Source organism: Pongo pygmaeus, chromosome 14 (assembly GCF_028885625.2).
Source record: "Pongo pygmaeus isolate AG05252 chromosome 14, NHGRI_mPonPyg2-v2.0_pri, whole genome shotgun sequence".
Taxonomy (NCBI): Eukaryota; Metazoa; Chordata; class Mammalia; order Primates; family Hominidae; genus Pongo; species Pongo pygmaeus.
Window position 1 is genome coordinate 11,526,184 of NC_072387.2, and position 5,089 is coordinate 11,531,272.

Sequence of the window (5,089 nt, forward strand, 5' to 3'; positions counted from 1 at the left end):
CAAGTTAAACTTTCGACACCAAGTCTGTGTCCAAGAGAACTGAGAAATTGCTTGGATGAAAACCCCACAATTGGTGTCAGAAGTGTTGTGCGTGTGGAAAAGTCATTTTCTTTTAGCCATTACTCAACTGTACATTCAAAAGGATTTTCAGGTGTGCCGCGCCGGCCGGAGGAGATACATGGGGCGCCCGTGGGCCAGGGCCAGGTGCGGGGACCTGTGAGCGGACCCCAGAGGCGGCGGCACAGTGGAGCTGCTGAGCGGGCTTGAGGCTGCAGAGGCGCCCGGCGCAGGGTGGCTGCCTCCCGGGGGAGGCGACCCGGGGGCCCTGCTAGGGTGACGGCTCCTGCCCTCGGCCTGGGGTCATGAAAGGTCTCGGTGACAGCCGCCCCCACCACCTCTCTAGGGACAGCCTAGACCCACCCCACGAGCCCGTTTGCAGGGACTGACCACAACTCCTACCTGCTGTCGCCCACGGATGCCTTTGCTGGCAAGGCCCGCTTCCCTGGGCAGGACACCCTGCTGGGGGATGGCCTCTTTCCCCACAACAACCAGCTGCCCCTGCCCAGCAGCACCTTTCTCTACATCCACGACAACTCCCACTTCGAGGTGCCAGAGGAGAGCCCCTTCCCCAGCCATGCCCAGGCCACCAAGATCAACCGGCTGCCCACCAACCTCCTGGTCCAGTTTGAGAAGCAGCTGCCCATCCACCGTAGTGGCTTCAGCACCCTCCAATTCCCCCATGGTGAGACCAAGGCCCGTGGCGAGAGCCCTGGCTGCATCCGCCACCTGGTCCACTCAGTCCAGCAGCTTTTCTTCACCAAGCCACCCTTACTGGATGGCACAGTGGGCAAGGTCGGTGGCAATGGCAGCAAGAAGGGTGACATGGAGGACTGGCAAGGGCCAGAGGGCCAAAAGCAAGGAGCGGGCCAAGGTTGGGGAGCCCAAAGGGCGCAGCCGCTCCAACATCTCAGGCTGGTGGAGCGCCGATGACAACTTGGATGGCGAGGCCGGCACCTTCCGCAGCAGTGGCCCAGCCTCCGGGCTAATGACACTAGGCCGCCAGGCAGAACGCAGCCAGCCACTCTACTTCATGCATGCCTACAACACCCTCAGTGGGCACATGCTCAAAGCCACCAAGAAAACACCACCCAGCTAACGGTCCCACCACCCCCGCCTGCACCCCCAGCCACCTGCCCCAGCCTTGGGGTGGGCACTGAAACCAACTACGTCAAACGGGGCTCCTGGTTCACTCTGACCCTCAGCCACGCCCACGAGGTCTGCCAGAAGACCTCGGCCACATTTGATAAGAGCGTGCTCAAGCCCAAATCCTGCCACCAGGGTCTAGCCTACCATTACCCGCAGGTGCCTGGTGGTGGCGAGTGCAGCACCACGATGCTGTCCCCATGCGAGACGGATGCCGCAGCCGACGGCCCCAGCCCGTTCCGGCTCATGCGCAGCAGCAGCTACATCAAGGCCATGGGTGACAAGGACAGCGACGAGTCCGGCCGCAGCCCCGAGCCCTCACCCAAGACTGCAGCGTGGCGCCAGAGCTATCTGAGAGCCACGCAGCCGTCACTGGGAGAGCAGAGCAACCCCCACAGGAGTCTGGACCGCCTGGATTCAGTGGACATGCTGCTGCCCTCCAAGTGTCTGGGCTGGGAAGAGGACTACATGCCCATCAGTGACAGCCTCAACGACTCCAGCTGCATCAGTCAGATTTTGGACAGGCCTCCCTGATCCTCCAGTTGTTTGGCCATGAGCGGCAGGTACGGGAGGCAGAGCCGAGTGAACAGGATGAGGCGGCCTGCGAGTCAGCCTGCAGCGAAGCGGAGTCCACAGCGGCGGAGATGCTTGATTTGCCACTGCCCAGCTGCTTCCGCTCCCACAGCCCCAGCTACCTGCGTGCCATCCAGGCAGGCTGCTCACAGGAGGAGGACAGTGTCTCCCTGCAGTCCCTCTCCCCACCACCCAGTACCAGCAGCCTCAGCAATAGTCACAGCCTTCCGAGTTCATCATGCCTAGTGGCGTATAAGAAGACCCTGCCACCAGTCCCTCCATGCACCACTTCAAAGCCGTTCATCTCAGTCACAGTCCAGAGAGGTACTGAGTCTGCCCAGGATACCTTCCTGGACAGCCAGGACCACAAGAGCGAGGTGACTAGCCAGTTGGGCCTGAGCAACTCATCAGACAGCCTGGACAGTGGTACCCGACTGCCCAGCATGACACGGGGTGGAGTCGCCCCAGCCCCTGAGGCCCCAGAGCCACCCCCAAAACATGCAGCTCGGAAAAGTGAATAAGGGACGCTGACCAGCTCTGAGTCCCACCCCGAGGCCACCCCCAAAAGGAAACTGTCATCAATAGGAATACAAGTTGACTGCATTCAGCCAGTGCCAAAAGAGGAGCCCAGTCTCACTACCAAATTCCAGTCCATCGGGGTTCAGGTAGAGGACGACTGGCAAAGCAGCGTCCCCTCTCACAGTATGTCCTCCCAACAGGACACGGACTCAGATACCCAGGATGCCAATTACTCAAGCTATAAATCATCTGAGAGGAGCCTTCCGGACTGTACCCTTCACCCCAACTCCATCAGCATCGATGCTGGTCCTTCACGGGCCCCCAAGATTGCCCAGATCAAGCACAGCCTCTCCTATGGAGACAACAGTGACCCTGCCCTGGAGGTGTCCTCGCTGCACCCACCAGACCCCAGCTCGAGACTTCTTCCAGCTCCCCAGCAGAGCCGGCACAGCCACAGACCTGCCACCGAGACGGCTACTGGTTCCTAAAGCTACTGCAGGCAGAAATGGAGCAGCTGGAAGGCTGGTGCTGCCAGATGGACAAGGAGACCAAAGAGTACAACCTCTCTGAAGTCTTAGGAAAAGTCCTCAGTGCTGTGGGTAGTGCCCAGCTACCAATATCCCAGAAATTCCAGCAGTTCCTTGGCCTCTGTGAGCAACACTTGAACCCTGATGCCAACCCACGCCCCATAGCCCGGGACCTGGCAGGGTTCTCGGACCTGCTACAGCTGTCCATCAAGGACATCAGCATGAAGTTCGATGAACTCTACCACCTCAAGGCCAACAGCTGGCAGCTGGTGGAGACCCCCGAGAAGAGGAAGGAAGAGAAGAAACCACCCCCTCCGGTCCCGAAGAAGCCACAAATCCAAGCCGGCAGTGAGCCGTGACAAGGCCTCAGATGCCAGCGACAAGCAGCACCATGAGTCCCACAAGAGACTCCCGGTGGCCAAGTGGGCAGCTTCTGTGAGGCAGAACTCAGCCACCGAGAGCATGGAAAGCATCAAGATTTATGTCCTGGAAGCCCAGACCAGGCTCTGAGACCATGCAGGAGGAAAGAAAACGATTTTAAATCATTAAAAAACACAAAAACCAAGTGTGAATGGAAAAATAAAAAATAAAAAATGATTTGTAAATAGATCGTCTGGGACTTTCAGGTATTCTGTTATGAACACCAAGCCTGCCTTTCTCCAGGGATCGCCTCTGTCTACCCTGAAGTTTTCCTCTTTACAATTCTGATTTTTTGTTGTACGTCCCCTCTGTCTGTAAACTGGTGTGACATTTTGGGAGAGATTCTCGGCTCCATTTTCTCACTAACTGAGGATCCAGTGTGATAGTAATCATGCTTCCACAGCAGTGATGGGGTTCCTTCATTTTCCCGATATCCCACTGTTTATTTTGTTTTAAGTAAAACATCTTCCCCTTCAACCTTAGTATCAGGCCCATGTCCCCTGAAAGGCCCTTTGTCAGCTGTGACGTTTTTCCTCCTGGGATCTTTGCTGCTCTGATGGCTGACCTTCTCTTTCAGGGCTGCCTTTCTTGAACCCTGGGCTCCGGTGTCTTTCTGGCTGGTGGTAGATGCTGGTTGGTACTGGCTCCTGCAGGCCTCTGGTAGGTTTCCACACTCTTGCTTGGGGGCCCACAGCAGTCTCCGAGGTGCAAGGCCCTATACCCCTGGTGTCTGTGGCCCCAGGCAGGACCCTGCCTTTCCAGGGGCTCCATGCTGCTCACACCCTGTCCGGCCCCTCAGGATCAAGGGGTTGTTTCCTGGACCCGCACCCTCGGGGGATGCAGAGCTGGCATCCTCCTAGGCCCATGGCCGGCTCAGCTGGTTCCCCTAGGGCTGCTCCCGTCCCTGCCCTCTGCCCCTTCTAGGTTTGTCATCGTTTCCTCCTGAGAGGTTTGTGTGCTTCTTCTTTAATCCAAGGCTGAAGAATTCCTATTTGCACACTCTGTTTACAACACGGTACCACCACGGCGCCTCTTCTTCTTTCCTGATATGATTCTCAACCTGTTTGTTACCTAAGGATGTTTGTTGTTGGAAAGGCCGTGCCACGCCACCTGACAGCCGAGGGCACAGGGTGACTCTGGGCTGCATCCTCCATCAAGTATTGGGCCCATTTCCCATGTGACTTGGAAGGACCCCCGGGAGATGGTCAGAGGACAGGTTCAATAGTTGCCCTTACTAGGGAAAAGCCACATCCTCAGAGGTGATGCCGCAGGTGTCCTGGGGGCTCCCTGCCAGTGTGTGAGGGCAGGTGCCAAGCCAAAGTGATGGGACAGCACAGGACGCCGTACAAACAATGAAACCTCAGTGTGTGACTGGTAGCTCCCATGTGCTGATGCCCTTGGATCACCACTGCAGGGCTCAGGTGGGGTGTGGTGGCCACACAGCCATGCAGTGGGGACGGTGCCTCTTGGGCAGCCACAACTGCTATGGCGTGAAAGACCCACCCACCACACACAAACCCCAGAGCAAGGCTGCATCCCATAGACTTTCATCACGACGCTGAGGTCTGAATTTCACCTAATTTTCACCTGCCACAAAGTATCATTCTTTTTCAACCACTGAAAAATGGGGAAAAACAACGCCTCCCAAAAAAAGCTTAGCTTGTGGACCAGAAAAAAGAAGCAATGAGCTAAATTTGGCCCCTTCTAGAGGTGTTAAGACAGCAAGAGGTCATCACCTTGAAACACAGTAAAATACGTATCACAACTGTCTACTCCACATTATAAATAACAGCATTTTTATGGTCTGTAAAATACACAGGCTTTGAAACAAAACCAGAGTGGTTCCC

The 5,089-nt window shown here is 56.7% G+C and overlaps 1 pseudogene; it reads left to right on the forward strand.

Moving 5' to 3' along the window:
• The first annotated feature begins 362 nt into the window (after positions 1–362).
• Positions 363–3,332, forward strand: LOC129027116 (disks large-associated protein 4-like; annotated as a pseudogene).
• Positions 3,333–5,089: the final 1,757 nt, after the last annotated feature.